Raw genomic sequence first — 24,069 nt, 5'->3', positions numbered from 1 at the left:
AATCTCTGATTCTGAATATTTCCCTCCTAACTCATTTTATGGACTTTATTGACTTTTTCTTTATCAAAGCAGCTGCATTTGCTTTTAATCAGTAATATAAAGTGTGCTGTTCAAAGTTCAGCCCAACCTACTATAAGCTGGTTGAGAGGATCAAGTAAGAGATCTTTGGACTGTGAACTTCATTTACTTGGTTTAAACCCAGGTTTTGTTCGAGCAGGAGCTGATCATGAAGACTGTGAAAGGCTTCTGCGTCCTCTTCATGCTGCATCTGTGCTTCTTCGACTCTGGAAGGGCTGGGAAAGTACTTGTATGGCCCACTGATTTTAGTCATTGGATTAATTTAGAAGTTATTCTGGAAGAACTCCATCTTCGTGGGCATGAAATAACCATCCTGGTACCTTCAGCTAGCTTTATGATTGATCATACCAAGATTCCCTTTAACGTAGAGATCCTTCAACTTTCAGTAACTAGAGAAAGTCTCATGGAAGAGCACAACACCGATCTCCACACAATTATTTTTGAACTGCCTAAACTTTCATGGTGGGACATGCAAGTAAAACTGATACAAATGAACAAGAGTTTTTTAAGGACACTGAAAAGAGTATGTGACAGTGCTATCACAAATAAGGAGTTACTCAGCAGGCTACAGGCAGCTAAGTTTGATATCTGTGTTGCTGATCCATTAAGCTTTTGTGGGGAACTGTTGGCTGAGCTTCTCAATATTCCATTTATATACTCTTTTCGGTTTTCTGATGGTAATGTCATTGAGAGAGCATGTGCTGGGCTTCCCACCCCTTCTTCTTACGTTCCTGGCAGCACATCAGGGCTGACAGACCACATGACTTTCATACAGAGGCTGGAGAATTGATTATTGTACTTAATGAATGATGTGATATATATATATTTTCTAAGTCCGGAATGGGATGAGTATTATACCACGGTTTTAGGTAAGAGAAATTTGCATGTAATAAAGATTCTTATTTCATATGTAAAATGTAAATATTTATCTGAATGTACAAAAACTATAAAGGTATTTTTAAGTGAGGACCCAAGCTCCCATTGGTCTCAGAGCGGCTAAACTGTGGCTAAGCAGTGGCTAAGCTGTTTTAAGTGAAAACAAAGATTCTTTTGTTTATTTGGTTTAGATGATTGAGTACTTACAACAGATCAGAGAAGAAATATTCTTTATATTTATACAAAAATCCTACTTGCTGCTACTAATTTTTTTGAGTGTCTGTATTACCCACATCTAACAATGTGCTTGATTTCCAAAACTTTGCACTATTTCTCTTTTTTTACTTCTTTTATACCTCCGATTTCTTTCTGATTAACTTGCTAGCTTTCTGTTTGTATCCTATCTACGCTTAGTTGCTTGGTTGCAGGGCTTGTCACGTGGTGAGTACAAAACTAGAAAATAAATAAATATATCTTGGTTTCATCTGCTCTTGTCTCCCAAAGAGGGAAAAAAAAGCCAAGTTTTTCTCTGAAGGACCATGTTTCCAAATTTTTTAACTTATCTCACTGTTTCATTGTTTTTGTTCTATTCAAAATGCGTTAGATGTCAACTAGTGAGCTTTGACCCTCACCACAATGTTTCTATTTCAGCAAGTCTGTTCACCCCTTCTTTTTTCCTTTTGCATAATTGATTTATTTTAAAGTGTTCATATAACTGTATTTGAAAATATTTTGCATAAGATATTGGTTATCTTTGACAAAGCAGTACCCTGCTTACATTATTTGTTTCTTTTCAGATATATTGACATATAACATTATATTAATTTCAGGTGAACAATATAATGATTTGATATTTGTATATATTGTGTAATGATCACCACAATAAGTCTAGTTAACATTTATCACCACACGTAGTTACTAATTGTTTTTTCTTGAGGTGAGAACTTCTAAGATTGACTTTCTTAGCAACTTTCAAATATCCTATATAGTATTACCAACTATAGTCACCAGGCTGTACCTTTGATCCAGAGAACTTACTTAGTTTAGAATTGAAAGTTAGTGCCTTTTTAACACTTTCCCCTCTTTTGCCCACCCTCTACCCCCTGCATCAGACAATAACTAATCTATTTTCTCAATCTATAGGTACATTTTTTGATTTTAGTTTTTTTTTTTTTTTTTTAGATTCCACATATAGGTGATATCATACAGTATTTGTCTTTCTGTGTCTGACTTAGTGCGCTTACCATAATTCCCTCAAGTTTTATCCATCTGAAGGCAAATAGCAAGATTTCCTTTTTTCCCATGGCTGAATAATATTCCTTTGTATATATAACCATATTTTCTTTATCATTCATCTATTGATGTACACTTAGGTTGTTTCCTTGTCTTGGCTATTGTAAATAATGCTACAATGAACATGTGAGTGGAGATATCTCTTGGGGATAGTGAATTCCTTTTCTTCATATATATACTCAGAATTGGAGTTGCTGGATCACATGATAGTTCTATTTTAATTTTTTTGTGGAAGCTCCGTACTGTTCTCCATAGTGGTATCACCAACTTACATTCCCACCAACAGTGCACAGGGTTCTTTTTCTCCACATTCTTGCCATCATTTGTTATCTCTTGTCTTTTTGATGATAGCCATCCTAACAGGTGTGAGGTGATGTATCATTGTAGTTTTGATTTGCTCTTCTCCTATGATTAGTAATGTTGAGCATCTTTTCATGTACTTGTTGGTCAGTTGAATATCTTCTTTGGATAAATATCTATTCATGTCTTATTTTTAATTGGATTATTTAGTTTTTCTCTGTTGAGTTGTAGCAGTTTCTTACAAATTTTGGATATAACCCACAATCAGATATATGTCTTGCAAATATTTTCTCCCATTTCATGGGTTATTTTTTCCTCTTGTTGATCATTTATTTTGCCATGCAGAAGCTTTTTAGTTTGATGTAGTCCCACTTGTTTATTTTTAATTTTGTTGCTTTATGCTTTAGGCATCATATCCCAAAAGTATTGTCAAGACCAATGTCAAGAAGCTTTTCCTTATGTTTTCTTCTGGGAGTTTTACAGTTTCAGGTCTTACATTTAAGTCTTTAATTATTTTCAGTTAATTTTTGTGAGTGGAGTAAGATTGGGGTCTAGTTTCATTCTTTTGCTTGCGAATATCCAATTTTCCCAGCACTATTTACTGAAGAGACTGTTTTTTTTTCATTGAGTATTCTTGGTTCCTTTGTGAGTACTTAGTTGACTACGTATGCATGGATTCGTTTATGGGCTCTCAATCCTATTCCATTGATCTGTGTGTCTATTTTTATACAGTACCATATGGTTTTGATTACTATTGCTTTATAATATAGTTTGAAATCAGAAAGTGTGATTCCTTCAGCTTTGTTCTTCTTTCTCAGGGTTGCTTTGGCTAGTTAGAGTCTTCTGTGGTTGCATATGAATTTTAGGATCATTTGCCTTGTTACTAATTTTAACAGAAGTATCTCTAATATCTTATGAATATTAACATTTAAGTTTATTCTTAAAAAAATTACAATTTTCATTTATAGCTGTGATCTCTTATTTTAAAAAGCAGCGTCCTTTTTCCTTTTTTCTGATACCTCTTCTAAATTTTCTCTGAGAAATTATTTCCTCACCAACTCACAACTAATATGAGTGCTTCTAATGAAGTATGCTGCCCGAGAATATGCCATATATGTTCTGGAAGGCATATGACCTACTCAAGGCCAACACATTGTATTGAGACTTTTTCTGGGCATTCTGTCATAAAAGTAGGTTCTTATTTCTTCCAGACTTGACCCTAAAAAAAATGTGGGCAGAAACCGCTGCACCCATCACTTACCTGTGGTCAGAGCTCAAGCAGCAAAAGACAAAACTGAGAAAAGATAACTTAGATCTCATCCTGGTGACATTTTCTGAGTCATGGATTAAGCGGTGACTGATCTACTGCTGGATCTAAATTGTTGATTTACTTCTGATTCTAGCAGTTTGATACTCAGTTTTGGAACCTCTTACATAGTGAAGCAGTAGTGATATGATGTGACTCTGTCTCTTCTTCTTTCCTAACTCTTGGCACTCTGCAATATTATTTTTGGGAATATATCAACAATCTGAAAAAGAAAAATGAAGGCTTGATAAATGGAATACATTTCTTTAACTCTCATAAATTTTTAAATGCTATTAGCTATAGATTATCATTTGGCTATTTGGAATTTAGGACTGTTATTTTATAATGTGTTGTAAGTATATTTTTCAAATTTTTAAGCATATAACTCATATCTTTTATAGAATTATTAAGTGAATCATACCATAGATATTTTCAAATCATCAAGGAGGAAATCAGTAAGATGGCAAATCTTGTTCAAAAAATATTTTGGGGAACTTTTTATAAACATTTTGGGAAAAAAAGGAATGTGAAGATAATACTACTAGGTTAGACACAGAACTGATTAATGTCCTATAGGGCAATAAAATCTTGATTTGGGGGGTGATCTTTTCTACCAGATGGAAATATACAAGATAACATTTAAGATCACTGCATCTGGACTCAGAAGTCCATAGTAAACCAGTAAGAGAGAAGAAAGTAAAATAAAGGCACATTCTCCTAAAGAATTAAATACTCCTTTATGCCTTGCTCAACAATTCCCCAGCATGGTATCAAAAGGGCATTCTTAGAAAATTGGATGGTAAAACATTTTCCACTTAACATATCAGTTTATTTTTCCTCTGTCACCCTTCATTTTTATTCAGGCAAACCTACCAGTTTATGTGAGACTATGGGGAAAGCTGAAATGTGGTTGATTCGAACTTCCTGGGATTTTGAATTTCCTTATCCTTATTTACCTAATTTTGAATTTGTTGGAGGACTACACTGCAAGCCCGCAAAGCCACTACCAAAGGTAATTAAATGCCCTCATTTTTGCTGGTTTGAGTATTTGTCTTTTGAAATGATTTCTTGTTTATTATTTATAATATTTGGCTCTCAAACTGAAAACATAGACACAGGAATTAATGGACATTAACCTCTTAGACTATTATACTGCCAAATGTATCTTATAACATTATCTTGGCGATCATTAGTGACATTCATCAATCATGCCAGATATTTGGTAGGAATGTAATTCCTAGCTCTGAGTTTAGTGGAAACATGAAGTACTCTCTGGGTAATGACTATGAGCTAAAGTGTCAAGGATCACTTCCAGGGCCAACACCTAATTGTCAGATCCAGATACTTCAGAATTCTCTTTTCCTTTGTTATGTCAACAGGCTATGTTCCAAATATTGGCTACTCTCTCAATCTGAGTTCTGGATTTAAGAATACATGTACCAACTGCAGCTCAATAGATGGACATATGGCATTAGAAAGAAGGAAGCTGTTGTTTTAAGCCACTAGGATTTTGTAGTTGCATGTTATTTAGCATCACCCAATGTTAGAAATGGACAATAGTGAGGAAATTATGATAATTTGAGAATAGATCAAATTGAGATATGATGATCTATCCAAAAAGTCTGGCACAAGTGCAGTATTGATGCACTATTTTATTTGAATAGAGGAGAGACATTAGATTGGAGAGATAATCTGAGAATAGGTTATGAAAAAACAAATGGGCAATTACAAGTATTCTTTACTTCAAATTTAAGGTCAATGAAGGATTAATGCATAATTTTTAAGCAGTAACGTGATACAGTTTACCCTTTACAAATCTTGGCTATTGAATTTTTTAGAATGGAGCAAGATTTAAAGCAGAGAAATTAGCTAAGATACAGTTACAATAGTTCCTGTGAGAGATTGGAGAGATTCAAACTAGAATATGATAGTGATTTTGCTTAGAAGTAGAAAGATTTAAGAAGTATTTACAAAGAAAATCAATAGGATTTGGTGGCTGGCTGGAGGTGGAGGGTAAGTGAGAGATTTCAAGAATGAATCCTTGGCTTTTTGTTTCTTTGTATATCTTTCCTTTATTTGTTTCTTTGTGTGGGCAATTTAGTAGAGAATATTGGCATTTACTAAGGTGAGGATTGAGGAGGAACAGTTGTGAGGGAAAATGATGTGCTCCTGTATGGGCACGTTGAATTTGAGGGCCCAGCCAATGCAATGTTTAGTAAGAAGTTACTGAATACAGTGTCTTAATCTCAAGTGACAGTTCTATATAGCTTTTGTGATTTTTTCAATTAATAGACGTTTTTTAGATCCATTTACATTCACTGTAAAATTGAACAGAAAGATCGGAGAGTTTCCACCTATATCCTGCCCCCCTCCCACACACAGCTTCCTCCACCATCAATATCCCACACCTGTGTGGCACATTTTTTACAATCAATGGACCAACATTTACACATCTTTATGAACCAAAGTTCACAGTTTACATTGAAGTTAAAATTGTGTTGCACATTCTATAGATTTTGATAAATGTATGATGACGTGTATTCACCCTTATAATATCATATAGAATGGTTTCTCTGCCCTAAAAATCCCCTGTTCTCCACTTTTTCATCCCTCCCTGGCCCTAAATCCCTGTGAATCATTGATTTTTTACTGCCACCATAGATTTTCCTTTTCCATAAGCAGTGGTTTTAAATTAAGGATGTCAAGGAATAAGAAAACATGATTTTGTATCTGTTAAGTCACCCTGGGTAACAACAGAACTTGAGGTGGAGCAGAAGACTGTTAGCCAAAGGCCCAAGGCTTCTGTGAACAGGGGTGTTCCTGAAAGTCTGACAGTTGACATAGTGAGCACGGGTAGTGGATAGCATAAATTAAACACATGAGGATGAGGATATTTTATAAAAGTATTGAAAAGGAAATAATTGGAAATGCAGTCATGAGAGGGGAGGACACAGATAAAGCCTCTGTCTGGACCCTGATGCAGGTACGGTAAAATGGGTACAGTATACTGAAAGAATTATAGGGCAAGACTCAAGTTTCAGCTAAGAAAAGAAAGTATATGAAATGCTTATTAAAGATGCTGAAAATGTTTGGAAATTTTTAAATCATGTAACAGAACATTTTACTTATTCTTGTTATATGAATACATTATTTAATTTTGACAAGTTAAATAATACTGGATGTCCATTCTAGATTGTTCTAAACCATTGCTTCTGCTCAGAAAGTAGTCACTTAAATATTCTGAGCCTTCTTCCTATTATTTCATACTTTCTGATAAAAGATCCATGCACTGTAAAGATTCAATTGTAAAAGAATAGAAGTCAACTGTTGTGATAGTGTGAAACTTACTTATACGCATAGTTGCTATATCTTAATAATTCAAATATATTCAGAACTCTCCTATTACCTTATTATTGGTCCAATAACACACACACATACGTATGTGTATATTTATGTATTTATTTATTTTACCAACAGTGTGGCACTAAGAATCTATCTGATGTTTTTTTGTATAACCTTCAAGAATAACCAGAAAGAGTCAGAGCTTTAAAGTATTTCCAGTGGAAACTTTTTCCCATGTCTCCTCCCACCAGAGGACCATAGGGCCTGGGGACACTACAAAAGCACAATCAAAATCTCTGCATTCAAATAATGCATGTGCTCTCACACTCATGAAAATGTTGACTCCTAGGTCTATGACGGCTGTAATGATTCTTTAATATAGGAAGTACTTTCATAATATTTAGTTTTTTGAATAATTTACATTCAATTTTGGTATTACAATGTTTCAGGATTTTTAATAATATTCTTAACTATAAAACAGATTAAGAACACTAAATCTATATGTTATATACAAATACAAGGGCCAGTGTGAATGTGCAAAGTAACCCATAATGAGGGTGAAATGTAAAGTAATCATGAGGTATGAGGCTTTAATGGAAACACGATGGGAGAACCTGGTAAAACTTGACTCTTTCCACAAATGTATAGTTTCATCAGGAGGGCTTGAGTGGTCCCATCTTCCACATCACATCTAGCCCTTGATAGTATTCTATTTTCTAACATGTGTCAGGTTCATAGAGGTAAAGTGGTATCACATTCTTGTATTTTATTGCTAATCGCAATTAATAGCAAAGTTGAACATCTTTTCAGAAACTTACCAGTTATTCTGAATTTCTCTTTGTTAAACTCATTTACTTGGTGTATTTTTCTTTTGAATAATCTATCTTTTTTTTTGCCAAGTGATGCAAATTCTTTCCATAATCTAGAATACCTAGGTATTAATCCTTGTTCTAGCCGTTCCATATATCTTCCTTTATGAATTCATGTATTTGTTAATGTTACCTCTGATTTCCTTTTTTAAACATAAAGTACTAAACTTGATGTAATCAAATCCATCCTTTTTTACTTTATGGTTTATACTTTTCAAAGTCTCATTTAAAACAATCTCATTTCTAAGATTATAAAGATATTCCTGAATATTTTATTTTTGAAATTATAATATTTTACTTTACTGTGGATTCATTTACTCCATTTAGATTTTATAGTAATGTATAGTGTGAGGTAAAGATTCATCTCCCCTTTTGTTTAAGTAATGAGTATATTTTACAGCACCACCTAATAGTAAATAAGCTACTCAGCGTGAATTTTTCTCACTGATCGTCTCAGTGATTTGTGATATCACCTTTACATATAGCAGGCTTTTACATACTCATGGTTCCTTTTCTGGTCTCACTATTTTGTTATATAGTTCACTTTGTCTGTTAGGAGGTTAGTAGCACTCATTTTGTATTACGTATTGTTATCTGGTTTAAGAAGTTCCCAGTATTTCCTTTTCTTTTTCAAAGTCTGTTAATTATTTATTAAAAGATAGTCTGTATAAATTTAAAAATATTCGCCAATTTCCCAAGAAAATTTTGCCATAATTAAATTTTAAAAGATTGATAGGTCTACATATTAAGTCAATCCATCTATAACCACATTGTGATGGTTAATTTTATGTATCAAATTTTCTGGACCAGGTACTCAGATATTTAGTCAAACATTTTCTCAATGTTTCTGCAAGAGTATTTTTGGATGAGATTAACATTAAATAGTGGACTTTGAGTAAAGCAAATTGATTTCTATTTTATGGTGAGCCTCACTCAATTAGTTGAAGGTCTGAATAGAACAAAAGAGTGACCTCTCCCAAGCAAAAGAATATTCTGCCAGCAGACGGCCTTCAGACTTGAACTACATTAGCTCTTCTTTGGATCTCCAGCCTGATGGCCTACTCTGCAGATTTTGGACTTGCTGGCCTCCATAATCTCGTGAGCCAATTCCTTAAAATAAATCTCTCTCTATAGACAGATAGCTACATATAGATAGACAGATATACACACACATATCCTATTGTTTCTGTTTCTCTTGAGAACACTGACTAACACACACCATATACCTCTCTATTAGGGTCTTCTTTTATGTAACTTACTATGATTTGAAACTTTTTTCAATAAAAGTGCATGTATCTGTACTCTTAAACAGTTTATATTTTTAATTACTACAGTAAATGATGACTCATCTTAAATTTTCAGGTTTGTTACTGCTGTTCTGAAAAAATATTATCGATTTTTTGTGGTGATTATGAATCTGACCAACTATTATTTATAATAGTTTGCATGTTGGTTATTTTTGTTTCCCCAATATTGTCATATACATATATACAAAATTTACGTCTTCCCCTTTCAATCCTCACACATTTTTTCTTGTCTTATTTGGTTGCCTTAGTTTGGTTAGTATTAAACATAGGGTAAAAAGATTTCTTTTTACTTCAACATGATTAAATATGCCATTTTTATTTTGAATGCAAGGCCATACATTTCCATCACATTACTGTTCTCTCCAGTATATGCGTTACAGGTATTTCTTCATTACTTACTTGGTCAGTAAGTTATATGGCTACCTCATTCCTAAATGTGTTTGTGGAAAGTTATAGAAAGTACAAATGGAGCCAAAATAAAAGAAAATTTGAATTTAGAAAAAAGAAAATATACCATTAGCGTGTCATTATAGTAACTGATTCAGCATGAAAGTTAATGATAATCTTCTTAGTAGCCAAGGCTAAATATGAAGTGAAGTACCAGAGCTATTTATCTTAAAGTAGGAGTCAAGGGTTCTTCATTTGGAGCATTGTGGAGAGGGTGTTGGAAGGCAGTAGAGAATACTGAATATGTTCATTGGCTTTACAATCAACAAGCTTAACTTAGAAATTTGGTTCTACCACTGCTGTGTAGCCTTGAACAAGACACTTTATCTCTCTGAGATAGCCTTCTCATCTGCAAATGTATACATATTTCTTAAGATTACCACATATTTAAGTTAAATGATACATGTAAAGAGCTGAGCACATGGAAGAAGATAACAAGTAGTCAATAATTTGTAAGCGCAAACACACACACACCCCCCTCATAAAAATGTTTAGAACATACTGGATGGAAATTTTCAATTTAAATCATTTTTAATTTGCCTAATAAACAGTAATTTCAGGTCATATTTCATACTTTAAAATGGATGATATACGAAAAGGCAGAACTGTTTGAATAATCCAGACACATTGAGAAAATTGCATGACTATTTTATTCTTGTAACTTTAGACTTTCATATTACAAACACTGTTTTCTTACAGGAGTTAGAAGAGTTTGTCCAGAGCTCTGGAGAAGATGGAGTTGTGGTCTTTACTCTGGGGTCGATGATCCAAAACCTTACAGAAGAAAAGTCTAACATGATTGCATCAGCCCTTGCCCAGATTCCACAGAAGGTCAGATAATCTTATTTTTTGAGGGGTAGCTATTTTAAAATCCATGAAGGTCTCCTTAAAAGTGTACTTCACAAATGTAGGAAAAGCTATTGGTATTGTTAGTGTCAATTTAACTGAGCCTTAGAAGAGTGTGGCTAAAAACATCTGACTGCTGTCTTGCTTTAAAACTGGCAATACTGTGAGGAAAGCATATTGCAGTATTTTCTTTAAATAATGGACTAAAACTAAATCATTCAGTGATCTTAAACAATCTGTCAGCTTTATGGCTAGATTTTAGGACTTCCCTGTAATCTTATTTTTGTCTTGTTCTTCTTGCTTGTTTTTCAAATCTGAGGCATACATACAAGTAACAACTAACATAACAGAGAGTAAAGGAAAAGATATTCAAAAACATGGCCTCAATTCACAAGGTTCCTTGAGACTATATTTCCTTATAATTAATGGTTTTGGACAAGGCCCTGGTTGAGCCTGGATCTGACAGCTTAGATTCCTGGAGTACTCCCAAATAATCATTCTTCTATTTAAACAATTAAAAATTTTAGTAATATAGTAAAAGATTTATGCAGTTCACTCTACGATGTTCCTACAAAATATATATTTTTTATTAACTTAGTGCTAGATTATAACTGAGTAATGTTGTTTTTACATTATCAGGGATACTTTTTCTTTCTATCTTTAGTTAAAATACACAAATATATGTCATTTTAAGTTTTAAAAGACCATAACAATACTAGTATTTATAACCAAATTTCTTTCAACAGTTGTTTGTGGAAGCAGTACTCATTTAAATATTTAATCTAAAAAGGCTTTTCATAAAAATATTGAATTTTCTATTGCATTAAAATACGATGCTTAGGGGTGATGTCAGGGTGGAGTAGGAAGCACCAAGAATCTGTCTCTTAATGTAAACAACAATTATATGGGCTGAAACTGTTGGAAGTAACTATGTTGGAACTCTGAAGTCTATCAGAGCACTTGCAAATTCCAGAGGAAAGATTGGCTGGTAAATAGTGATTAATTAAAATTGGTCAATTTCAGCCTTTTGCGTAGCAGGAGCTTCAAATCCTCCATCGCCCAGCCCCAGGGCAGGCAAAACGCCTGTATTCTCGGTGTGATTTGGTGGAGCCAAGGTTGGCAATAAGGACTATATCCTCCAAATATTGGGTTTCTGCATTCTGATTGTTGATTGCTGCCTTTAATCACTGAAGTGGAGGCATGGGGTTTGGCTACAGTTGTTTCAACCCCCACTAGCTGAAGCAGCTTTTGGGAGATTTAAAGGAGCATCACTATTTTTTTTTCTTTTTTCCCTTTATGTCCATTTTGGACCCAGACATTAAAGAATTTGGCCATTCTAAAACAATGACACATACGGTAGAATTTAGAAAGCCATGTGCCTGTCCAGGGAGAGACACAGGCTTAGAAAAGATCAGTGAAGATGTAAAGCTTTCACCTCAGGCTGATTCCTGGCAAAGAGACACTCTTCAACAATCAAAAAAAAAAGAAAAAGGAAACCATAAGGAAAGGGGAGAATCTGATTTGCAGAGTTAAAACATTACAAGAATGAAATGTCCAGCTCTCTACAGAAGTCACAGGCATACAAAGACATAAGAAAGTATGACTGACTCAAAGGACCAAACTAAATTGAGAGAAAGTATCCCTGAGGAAGGGTAGATTTTGGAATTACTAAAGAAAAACTTTAAAATAATTGTCTTAAAGATGCTCAAAGTACTAAAAGAAGACAATGAAAAGAGAAGACAGAATATAAGAACAAAATGAAAGTATCAATACAGAGAAAGAAATTACGAAAAGAACCAAGAAGAAATGCTGGAGCTGAGAAGTACAACAACTGAAATGAAAAATTCATGTCAGGGATTGAAAAGCAGATATGAGCAGGTGGAAGAAAGAACTGACAAACCTGAAACAAAGAAGATTGAAATTATTGAGTTAGAGGAACAGAAAGAAAAGTAAACAAGGAAAGTGAACAAAGCCTAATGGACATATAAGACACCATAAAGTGCAGAAATACACATATTGTGAGAATCCCAGAAGAGAAAAATGGGCAAAAATAATATTTGAAGTAATAATGGTTGCAAAAGTCCCAAATTTAATGAAAGACAATCCAAGAAGAAAACAGCTTCAATAGGATAAAGTCAGGGACCAAGACACATTATAATCAAGCTATTGTAAGGCAAAGACAATGAGAGAATCTTGAAAGCAGCAAGAGAAGCAACTTCAGTAAGATGATCAGCCAATTTCTCCTCAGAAACCTTGGAGGCCAGAAGGCAGTGGGTTGATATTCTCAAAGTGCTGAGAGAAAAAATTATCAACAGAGAATTTTATATCAGGCAAAATTTTCCTCAAAAAATGAATTAGAAATTAAGACATTGCCAGATAAACAAATATTGGGGGAGATCATTAACACTAGACCTTCCCTGCAATAAAGGAAGTGTTTCAGGTTGAAATGAAAGGCTGCTAGACAGTAACAGAAAATCACATGAAGAACTAAAGATCTGCAGTAAAAGTAACTACAAACGCAAATATAAAAACTATGATTATTGCACTTTTGGATGTAACTCCACCTTTTTACTTAATTATAGAAAAGAAAAATGGATAAAGAACACAATGTATAAATATGTAATTTGTGACATCTTTAATCGAGAGGGGGATGGAGCTATAAAAGAGCAGTTTTTGTATGCTACTGAAGTTAACAATCAAAGGGTCAAAGAATAAATCACAATGATAATAAAAAATAATACTTTAAAATGTATGAAAACCCAACAGACTAAAACTTATGAAATGCAGTGAAAGCAGTTCTCAGAGGGAAATTTGTATCTGTAAATGCCTATATTGAAAAAGAAGAAAGATCTAAAATTAATAACCTAATTTTATACCTTAAGGTATTAGAAAAAGAAGGCAAACTCAACACAAAGCTAGCAGAAGGCAGGAAATAATGAAGACTAGAGTAAAGAAAAATAAAACAGAGAATAGAAAAACAATAGAGAAAATTAATGAAACCAAAAGTTAGTTCTTGGAAAAGATCAACAAAATTATCAACCTTTTAGACCAGCAAAGATAAAAAAGGGGAAAATACAAATAACTAAACTCAGAAGTGAACAGGGGGAGAAAACTGCTGACCTTACAGAGATAAAAAGATTATAAGGAGGATATTATGAACAATTGAACTCCCACAAATTTGACAACTTAGAAGAAATAGATAAATTCCTTGAAACACACAAGTTCTTTAAACTGACTGAAGAAGAAATATAGAACATTTCAAAAGATCTATAAGAAAATAAGAGATTGGATCAGTAATTAAAAACCTCTCAACAAAGAAAAGTCCTGGACCAGATAGCTTCACTAGTAAATTGTTTCAAACATTTAAAGAACAATTAAAGAATTAATCTTCTTCAAAGTATTCCAAAAAGGTACAGAGGAGGGAACACTTCCTAAATGGTTCTTTGAGGCCAGAATTACCCTGATATAGAAGACAGATGAGGACATCACAAGAAAACAAAATTACAGACCAAGATCCCTTGTAAATAAAGATGTAAAAATCCTCAACAAAATATTAGCAAATAAAATCCAATAGAATATAGAAAGGAGTATTCACCATGATAAAATAGAATTTATCACAGTAGTTCAAGGTTTAGTCAAGATAAGAAATCAATGTAATACATTATATTAATGGAATGAAGGAAATAAAACACAAGATCAACTTACACACAAACAAGGAATTTGACAAAATCCAATATTCTTTCATGATAAAAACTCTCAGAAAACTAGGAATAGAGGGAAAATTCCTCAATAGGATAAAGGATATCTTTGGAAAACCCACAGCTAACATCTTACTCAATGGTGGAAACTGAAAGCTTTCTACCTACGATAAGGCACAACACAAGGATGCCTGCTTTTATTGCTGCTATTTAACGTTGTACCAGAATTCTAGCCTAGGATATTACATAAGAAAAAGAAATAAAAGGCATCCAAAGTGGAAATAAAAAGGTAAAACTATTTCTATATGACGTGATCCTATGTATAGAAGATATCCAAGAATCCGCAAAAGTTACCAGAATTAATAATCAAATTCAACGAAGTTGCAGGATACAAGATCAACACACAAATATCACTTGTGCTTATACCATCAATGAACAATCTGAACATGAAATTAAGAAAATAATTCCATGTACAAGAGCAACTAAATGGATTAAATGCTTAAGAATAAATGTAACCAAGGAGGTGAAATATTTGCTGAAAACTACAAAACATTATTACCACAAGAAATTAAAGAAGACCTAAATAAACAAAAACTCATGCTGTGTTCATGGATAGGATGACTTAATGTGGTTAAGATGTCAACACTATCCAAAGCAATCTACAGACTCAATGCAATGCCATCAACATTCCAATAGCCTTTTTTTGTAGAAATAGAAAATCCAATCCTCAACCTCATATGGACCTGCAAGAGCCACAAATAGACAAAATAATCTTGAAAAAGAATAAAGTTAGAGGACTCACATTTTCCAACTTTGAAATTTATTATAAAGCTACAGTAAACAGTGTGTTACTGGCAGAAGAACAGACTTGTAAACCAATGGAATAGAGAACAGAGTCAGAAATTTACCCTCACATATATGGTCAACTGATTTTCAACAAAGGTTTAAGAACGTTCAATAGAGAAAGGACAGTCTCTTCAACAAATAATGCTGATAAAATCTTGATAGCTACATGTAAATGAATGAAGGTGGAACCTTACTTACAGTGTATACAAAAATTAACTCAAAATAGGTCAAAGACCTAAATTTTGAGGTAAAACTATATAACATTCAGAAGAAAATATTGGAGAGAATCTTTCTCACATTGGATTTGAGCATGATTTCATAGATAATGACACCGAAATCACAGGCAACAAAAGAAATATAGACAAACTAGACTTCATTGAATTAAGAACTTTTGTGCATCAAGAGATACTATTAAGAAAGCAAAATACAATATCTAGAGATTGGGAAAATTATTTGCAAATCATGAATCTTATAAGGGATTAATGTCCACAGTACACAAAGAACTCCTATAACTCAACAACAGCAAAAATCTAGTTCAAAAATGGGAATGGACTTGAATAGACACTTCTCCAAAGAAGATATACAAATAGCCATTAAGTACATAAAAAGATACTCAACATCATTAACATTAGGGAAATGCACATCAAAAGCACAATGAGATACCACTCCACAATCATTAGGATGGTTATTATCAAATAAATGGAAAATAACAAGTGTTGGTAGGCTGTAGAGAAATTGGACCTCTTATGCATTGCTGGCAGGAGTGGAAAATAGTGCAGCCATGGTGGAAAACAATTTTGAAGTTCCTCAAAAGGTTAAGTATATAACATCCATATGACCGAAAAACTCCAATCTTAGCTATATATCCAAAAGAACTGAAGTAGGAACTTGAACAGATTTTTGTACACAACAGTCATAGCAGCATCATTCATGATAACCAAATGAGTGGATAAACAAAGTGTAGTATGTACACACAATGGGATATTTTTCAGTCTTTAAAAGAAACTCTAATACATTTCAGCATGTATGAACCTTGAGGACACAATGCTGAGTGAAATAAACCAGTCAGAACAAGACAAATACTATGTGATTTCACTTATATGAGGTACCTAGAGTAGTCAAATTTATAGACACAGAAAGTAGAATAGAGATTACCATGGACTGAGGAGTAGGGGAATAGGGAGTTATTGTTTAATTATAGAGAGTTTATGTTTGGGATGATGAAAACATTTGAGGTATAGATTGTGGTGATGCTTACACAACATTGTGGATATATTTAATGCCCTGGAATTGTATACCTAAAATAGACTAAAAGGATAAATATCGTTGTGTAAATTTTACCGTAAAAAAAAAGACAATGCTTGTTTCTATGTTACTGGCAAATATGTAACAAAAGTTCAAAATGCTAACAAATTCTTAAAGTGAATATAACTAACATCCCTTCCCTTTGCATCTGAAAACTCCATTTAAAAAATTCCCTTTACCAGAATGGCCTAATAACACCAATATGTAATTGTTTCAGATACACATTGTCTTTTTTTCTTTATCTACTCAATGAGAATTGCCTTGATGATGCTAGCCTATCTGTTAGGATTATTGCAAGCATTTGAAAACATAGTTGTAGATTCAATGCTTTAAAAACACCCATTACCTAATCATTAGCCTTGGTTTGCTCATCTGTTTCATGGAGGCTTTGAACTAGATTAATTCTAAGTAACTGTCTCAGGTGATTCTGAAAATCTTCTACTAGAATAAACATATTTATGTTAACAGGTTCTGTGGAGATACACAGGAAAGAAACCAGATACATTAGGACCCAATACATGGCTATATGACTGGATTCCACAGAATGATCTTCTTGGTAAGACCAAAGAGAAGCAAAACTAAACAAAGTTGAATGAGGGATAATCTGAACGATTACTCAATATAAAGTAAATCCAACAAATTTGTATTCAGAACAAGCAAAAAAATCCCTTAATGTCTTAACATTTCTTCTGGAGTTTCTTTTTTCTTTTTTTTTTTTTTGTGAGGAAGATCAGCCCTGAGCTAACATCCAATGCCAATCTTCCTCTTTTTGCTGAGGAAGATTGACCCTGGCTAACATCGGTGCCCATCTTCCTCTACTTTATGTAGGACGCCGCCACAGCATCGCTTGACAAGCAGTGCATCAGTGTGCGCCCGGGATCCGAACCGGCAAACGCCGGGCCGCCGCAGCAGAGTGCGCACACTTAACCACTTGCACAACCAGGCCAGCCCCTGGAGTTTCTTAAAGAAAAAATTACTCATGACTCTTGTTAAAGACTGTAAGGCACACTTTTTTCAAGGCTATCATGATAAGTATAGGTCCTACTGCATTGGACATTTGCAGTGAGGCAAAGAGATTGGGCTCAACTCTGAAAACAGCAAAGAAATGTAGGGATTTTATAGCCAAGGAGCAGAGTGGGCTGGGTGGTCATTGGATAGAAAATTACTAAGAGGAAATCTTGGGGGTAGGGAGAGACTCTGGCTGAACTGACCTAAACAGATTCTTGCTGATGGCAGACCAGGGTGACCAGACATCACGTGGGGGATTATAATCGATGAGGAAACTGATCAGGTATAAAGGGTGATCAGATATTGAGGCTGGGAGAGTCAGGTTAAACTGATTTAGTAGGATTCTTGTTAAAATTAGGCAATGCAGATATAAACACAGAAACCCAAAAATCAATGCCTAGTTGAGAAGAGAGTTCAGAGGAGCCTAACTAGAGTTCGGTCAAGGAGAGAATGTTTGTCAAGCTCTAACACTACTATGGAACTTGATTCTCCCATTTATCTCTCCCTCTCAGAATCAGGGCTCTGATTAGGCTCTCATTAACTTTGGCATAGAATATTGCAGCACCTTCTGAGTCTCTGTATTCATTTTTTTCCCACCTCTCTTCTCTCTTGCCCACAATGACTGCTTGAAAATAAAAATCTGATAATTCTATTCATAATTTCTAATATTATAAATGGTTCCACTTTACCATAAAATCAAGTGCAAAATCTCATTTTCGTAAACAGAGTACTTCATGAATTTACCCTAATTTATCTTTCTAGCCAGGTGTACCAACATTCACCCACTGAAACCCTACACATCCTAGCTCTTCTTCCCCATACATGCAAAAGTTTTGTTTCTTCAATCCCTCCATTCTTTTTTTATTAACGTATTCCTTATCCTAACAACTTGTCCATCTGGCAACTACTCTCCATAATTTACTCCACACAAATCTTCTCAGAGGGTTATGGAAGGACTTAATTGCTGGAATAACTAATTGCTACTTTCTTTAGAGTTTATTGGATTTCATATATGGCCTCATGGCACAGAATTGCATAGAAGATGTTACCTAATTGAATCAACGGTTTGTACAGGTGTTATGATTTTCTGTTTCAGAAACTCTCACAACTTAGAATAATGATATATTTTTTCCTGTTAGGTCATCCCAAAACCAGAGCCTTTATCACTCACTGTAGAACCAATGGGATCTATGAAGCTATTTACCATGGCGTCCCTGTGGTGGGAATTCCCATATTTGGTGATCAGTTTGATAATATTGCTCGTATAAAGGCCAAAGGGGCAGCTGTTGAAGTAGACTTGCATAAAATGACAAGTTCCGATCTGCTAAACGCTTTGAAGGCAACTATTAACAACCCTTCGTGAGTATAGAATATATTCTTTACTGAGAAGCATCTAGTATTTTAAAAGAAATAAATTCTTTCATTCAATTTTAAATTGGTTACTTTTAAATAATCACCAAAATATAATTAGTATCAAATACAATTCTCTTATACTTCTCAAATTCTATGGCAGTATTTTGATTCACTTACTATTAATGGGTAATCAATAACGACCTCAAAGAAACACTAAATTTACTTAAAGAAAATAAGGTATTGTTAAACAGATGTAGATATTTATTTTTTTATTAATAATTATAATTGTTTAATTCTTAAAAATTGTAAGCATTGCCATTATAAAGAATTTAGGCAATATAACAAAAAAATAGAGAAACAAAAATAAAGAATCATTTGACTCTCCTCGGGCAGCTATAACAAATTACCAATAGAGAAGTATTACTTCAGATATTTCCTTTTGCTCATTTACAAATAAAAAAGAATAAGATAGAAATGCTTTTATAAAAATTGGATCATGCTACTTTTTAACGAAAAAATATTTTTAGAACTAATTTTAATTTAAAACAAGAGAAAGAGAACAAAGTAAAATTGAGAGCTCCAAATGGTGACACAAAAGTCCCAGCTTCTTAACAATTAGATAATTATCCATGAAGAAAATCAGCTCTGGGTGAGCTCTAGAGTCCACTCAAGAAATGTTAGTGACACAGTGAATCAAACAAACAAAAAAACTGGGATAATTGCCCAAGAAGACAAGGAAGACAGCTTCATTTTGCCTGCATTATTCCATCCCCAAGCCAGCACTGCTCAGTGCCAAGAGGGAACTTCCCAACTAGAAAGAGTTGCTCACCTGGAAAGGAAGAGTGGGTTGCATGACCAGCTTCTCAAGCCTTTTGGGGCACAGAAATAGAAAAAAAAAATTCCTGAATTTATGTGTAGCACAAAAGACCCCAAATAGCCAAAGAAGTCCTGAGAAAGAACAAAGCTGGAGGCATCACACTTCCTGATTTCAAACTATGCTAAAAAGCTATAGTAATATAAAAAAGTAATGGTACTGGCAAAAAAAAAACACTTAGACCAATGGACAGAATTGAGGGCCCAGAAATAAACGCTTGCATATATGGTCAACTAATTTTGACAAGGTAGCCAAGAATATTCAATGGCAAAAGAATAGTCTCCTCAACAAATGGTGCTGGGAAAACTGGATATCACATGCAGGAGAATGAAACTGTACCCCTATCATACACCACTCACAAACATTAATTAGAAATGGATTAAAGACTTAAATATAAGACCTGAAACCATAAAATTCCTAGATGAAAACATTGGGGGAAAACCCCTTGACGTGAGTCTTAGCAATGATTTTGTGAATATGACACCAATAGCACAAGGAACAAAAGCAAAACTCAACAAGTTGGAGTACATCAAACTTAAAGGCTTCTGTACAGCGAAAGAAATGAATGCCAAAATGAAAGGCAACCTATGAAACATGAGAAAATATTTGCAAATTATGTATCTGATAAGGGGTTAATATCCAAAATATATAAAGAATTCATAACTCAATAGCAAAATGAACAAACAAAAAACCCAACCAGACAAAAAAATGAGCAGGAGCACTGAACAGACATTTTTGCAAAGAAGACATACAAATGGCCAAGAGGTACATGAAAGGTGCTCAACATTACTAATTATCAGGAAATACAGTCAAAACCACAATGAGATATCACCTTTTACCTGTTAGAATGGCTGTCGTGGAAAGACAAGATATAACAAGTGCTGGTGAGGATGTAGAGAAAAGGGAAGACATTTTCACTTTTACTGGGAATGTAAATTGGTACAGCCACTATGGAAAATAGTATGGAGTTTCCTCAAAAAATTAAAACTACAATTACTGTATGATTCAGCAATTCCACTTCTGGGTATATATCTAAAGGAAATAAAAACAGGATATGGAAGAGATACCTGTATTCATATGCTCACTGCAGCATTATTCACAATGGCCAAGGTATGGATACAACCTAAGTGTTGTCAGTGGATGAACGGATAAAGAAGATGTGGCATATGTATACAATGGAATATTATTCAACCTTGTGAAAGAAGGAAATCCTGCCAGTTGTGACAACACGGATGACCTTAAAGCCATTATGCTAAGTGAGATGTCATACAGGGAAAGACAAATACTTGGTGATATCACTTATACGTGTAATGTAATAAGCCAAACTCACAGAAACAAAAGGTAGACCCTGGTGATTACCAGGGACTAGGGGTTCAGGGAATGGAGACATGTTGGTCAAAAGGTACAAATGTACAGGTATAAGATAAGTAAGTTCTAGGGATCTTTGTAAAGCATGGTGATTATAGTTAATAATACTGCGTTACATACTTGAAATTTGCTAAATTAGTAGATCCTAAATGTTCTCACCACACACTCAAAAAATGGTAATTATGTGATGTGATGGAGGTAATAGCTAATGCTACAGGGGTAATCATATTGTACCGTATAAATGTATCAAATCGACACATTGTATACCTTAAACTTACACATTGTTATATTTCAATTACATCTCAGTAAAGCTGGAAAACATCCTTTCCTTTTGATGTTACTTGGTAATACTATTTCATTTCAAATAAATGTAACTGTGATCATAAATAAATAAACAAATAAATTCTCAACAATAAATGATTACATTAATTGTTATTTTATTTCAAATAAACATATTCAGGGAAAGGAAGAAACTATAGTCAAATTAAAAGAATTGCCAGGCTTTGGATAAATATTCTTTAATAGATAAATCAGTTACTATAAATTACATATAAATCCATGAACAAATATTGACATTAGAAATTAGAATAATTATTCCTTAAATGTTTCTAATTTTGGTCACTATAGAATGATTTCTCACTATAAAGTCACTTCTCAACTTCTCATCCTTGTCTCTTAAAACACACGTCTTAATTTTCTTTGATGTATTATCATTATTACATTAAGGCTTACAACATATACTTTTTGTCTACGACCACAATTTCCAGTGCTGTTTAGCCTTATCTTGGTATTTATATGGATTTAATGATGTTGTTCGTGTTTTACCTCAGTCTTTCTATTCCTGAGGGGTCTTTTATTTCTTAACTTGTTCTCTGACAAATATTTTGTTTATGTGTCTTAGAGCTTTTGTTGTTGTTGTTCCCTTGTTTTCCTGAGATATATCCAGAGGTACTTACTCCTTAAATTCCTGCATATTAAGAAAAGCCTGCCTTCTTTTGTTAAAAGCAAAGGGCAGCAGGGCTTTGTATAATTTTTCTGACTCCCAATTCTCTTCCTCAGAACGTTCTACATGCTGTTGCACTATTTTCTACGATTTAATGTTCTGTATTGTCCTGAAATGACGATTGCATTTCAGTGTGGAAGAATAACCTCGTTCATTCACCTCCTTCACAAATCCAAGGAGATCTTTCTTCTTGTCGGCCATCCAAAACCTTAAACCAAAACTCTGGCCTTGTCTTTTGTTCTGTGAGTGAAGTTAGAAGGGTTAGTGTTCTTGCTATGGCCATTGTCCCTTCTCACCAGTGGCACTTGCATCCCTTTGTAGCTTGAAGCAAAGATTCCAATATCTACTCACTCTCAGGCCATAATGTTAACCCATAGGGTCACATTAGCTTTCTGGTTTGGTGTGAAATGTCAGAGACAGGAAGATCACAGACAGAAACGATTACCTGCTGCTGTCGAAGGCTAACTTATTGTTAACACCCACACTCCAGACCAGTCCTGGTGGGGAAAGAAGGGAGTCTCTTTGCCATAGACCTGTCCCTGAGTGCTGCTTTCTGTCACTATCTTGTCCATAAAACCACACTTATCAAATGAGATCAAAATTCTGTATTCTCAACCGACGTAGTCTACATTCTTAGTTCTAAACTTTTTAAAGGTTGTTTCCAATTAGAAAATATATCTCCCCACCTCCAATTATTACTTAGACTACAAAATATACAACAAATTCCAGCTGATAGGCCACCCTATCTAGAAATTTCTCATGAGGAAATGAACTGTCTATGCATTCTGTGCTCTTGGTGATATTATCTGTGACATATTTATTATATAACTATGTAGTATACTTTTAATAACATAAAATAATTTTAGGTATATGATGTTCTCAATGAATTTTTCAAGTTGCTCTCTATGTATCTAATCTTCACCTATAAAGAGAATGCTATGAGGTTATCAAGAATTCACCACGATCAGCCTGTGAAGCCCCTGGACTGAGCAGTCTTCTGGATTGAGTTTGTGATGTGCCACAAAGGAGCCAAACACCTGCGGCCAGCCTCATGCAATCTCACCTGGTACCAGTACCGTTCTTTGGATGTGATTGGGTTCCTGCTAGCGTGTGTGGCAACTATTATGTTTGTGATCACAAAATGTTGCCTGTTCTGTTGCTGGAAGTTTGGTAAGACAGGACAGAAGAAAAAGAGAGAGTAGCTTTCCTTGAGTTTGGCTGGAAATCTTGATAGCGCCAATGCAAATTAATCCAGCCACTGATTTGAACAGATTCCTCTCCTACTCTTCCAAGCTCTTGTCCATTTTTCAGTTTATCAAGTCAGAGATTAAAGAAACCCCCAAGGAGTTTGCCAAATGATTTACAATTAAGGTTTAAAATAACATATTCTTTAAAAAGAGAAGACAAACATATACACACATGGAAGTTGCTACTATTGAAATCTTAGTGCTTTACTTTATTCATTTGTTTTAGGTCAACAAATTGAGATGCTGTTTGAGGCCTTAGGAACATAATGCATAATTCTATATTAAGTAGCAATCATATTGAACATTTTCTAAATACTTAACATCATTTTAGTTTCTGTATGTTATAATTACTGCATCTTCTCTAAAGGAACTAGACAAGAAGTATGATAGAACATGCTATAGCCAGAGCTTCCCTTCCAATTAGGAATATCGGGAGAATGTCAGGGTTTCTACTCTTCTGTGAAGCACATTTTATACCACCAACCCGTTCACATGACACATCTGACTTTGTCCTCTTTGGAATACAAAAAACTGCTTTTTGTCTTTGATTTTAAGATTTCCTTTGATTTGGAAATTAATAATGATACTATGTGGTTTATATTGTAAAACTTTGTGGTTTCAGAGAACTGGTTGATTTTGACAAGTGAGCATGATTGATGGTATGGTGGAGCAAAAGTAAATGATTAGAATTCACTATCTACCC

At 34.1% G+C, this 24,069-nt stretch overlaps 1 pseudogene; it reads left to right on the top strand.

The window, feature by feature from the left end:
* Nucleotides 1-226: 226 nt before the first annotated feature.
* Nucleotides 227-23,348, top strand: LOC131409333 (UDP-glucuronosyltransferase 2C1-like; annotated as a pseudogene).
* The last annotated feature ends 721 nt before the right edge of the window (nucleotides 23,349-24,069 follow it).

The sequence above is a fragment of the Diceros bicornis genome, chromosome 8 (assembly GCF_020826845.1).
Source record: "Diceros bicornis minor isolate mBicDic1 chromosome 8, mDicBic1.mat.cur, whole genome shotgun sequence".
NCBI classification, from domain to species: domain Eukaryota; kingdom Metazoa; phylum Chordata; class Mammalia; order Perissodactyla; family Rhinocerotidae; genus Diceros; species Diceros bicornis.
This window is presented reverse-complemented; position numbering and strand designations above follow the sequence as displayed.